This window comes from Triticum dicoccoides, chromosome 7B (genome assembly GCF_002162155.2).
Source record: "Triticum dicoccoides isolate Atlit2015 ecotype Zavitan chromosome 7B, WEW_v2.0, whole genome shotgun sequence".
Lineage (NCBI taxonomy): Eukaryota > Viridiplantae > Streptophyta > Magnoliopsida > Poales > Poaceae > Triticum > Triticum dicoccoides.
Genome location: NC_041393.1, coordinates 57,238,406 through 57,239,685, shown reverse-complemented (window position 1 = coordinate 57,239,685; position 1,280 = coordinate 57,238,406). Strand labels below are relative to the sequence as shown.

Genomic DNA, 1,280 nt, shown 5'->3' with positions numbered 1-1,280 from the left:
ATTCAACTAGTATGCATAGGTGGCGTCCTACTGGAACACACATGATAAATCTATTATATAATCAAATCAAGAGCAAAGTTTCACGATTGTACAATATATTCTCTCTGAAGAACTGAAAAAAAAACATTATATCCTATCGCATGTGTATTTTGTATGTATCCATTTTTGTGTGTTTCTCTGTAATCTCAACAGAAAGTTCCATCGAGCTCCCAAACAAGGACTTGGTCCTCTTTTTTATGTATATAGTACAGACGTAGGTGCTTATATATACACGCGTACACTCACCCCTATGAACACACACGCACACCATATGTCTATAAGCACCTCCGAGGGACTGAGCCGGTATATCATCTTTAGATTGACAAAGCCATTAAAGACGTCTCGTAGTCGACGGAAACATCTCCTCTCACTGAACACGCATCGCCGAAAATTGTAAAATAAATCCAGGATAAATGCGAGCATTAGGACTTGAACCCTAATGGACTGAGAATACCAATGTCCTTCCAACCATCCAACCACAAGTTGATATGCAGGACTTGGTCTTTCAGTGGTTGGGTCTCGGTAGTGTGACGTCGGAAGGCCAGTGCCGAGACGACTCGGGATTTGAGAGTGTGATAGAGGAAGGCACGAGAAGACGCGTCAGTTTTATTTTATTTTGACCAGAAGCGCTTGCGCCAATTTGTGGACAGTGCTTGACTTGTTGTTACGTGCATAGAGAGAAAGATATGGAATTGTGGTTGCGCCAATTTGTGGTTGGAAGAAGTGCTATGGCCCCTTTGGATGGACACTAGTACCAGAAGCAGTCCATTCCATGGGCATCGCCTCCCTCGCAACCCAGGCCATCGATCGTTCTACAGAACTGTTACGCCGCCCAGCTGCCGTGGTATGTATCTGTAGCTTAACTTCTTCCTTGCTTTCTCTTGATTTCTTGACATGGAGCGCTTCAACTCGTACCGAGTTGGTTCCGCCTTAATTTTGGTGGGCTCCGCTTGACTGCTTCCTTCGAAATAAATTGGTCAACGATCTCACAATCAGGGCCTCTCCAATCCAATTTTAAGAAAAAAGTATCATAGCAACTTCGGAGGATCAAAACTGATTTCGGGAGTTCTTTTCTGTGAGTTGTTTGGTTTGCCCTTAAATTACGTTATTAGCATGCTATTAGCGTGAGATTGTACAATGATTTATTTAGAAGCGATGCTACACTTACGTAACGAGTCTTACATATGTTACGTACGATCTGATGTGGTGGGTTTGGATTGGGCCGAATTTGGGGACACGGG

At 43.4% G+C, this 1,280-nt stretch overlaps 1 pseudogene; it reads left to right on the top strand.

Moving 5' to 3' along the window:
• Positions 1–671: 671 nt before the first annotated feature.
• The window catches only part of LOC119336953, a 12,425-nt pseudogene continuing 11,816 nt past the window's right edge, over positions 672–1,280 (top strand).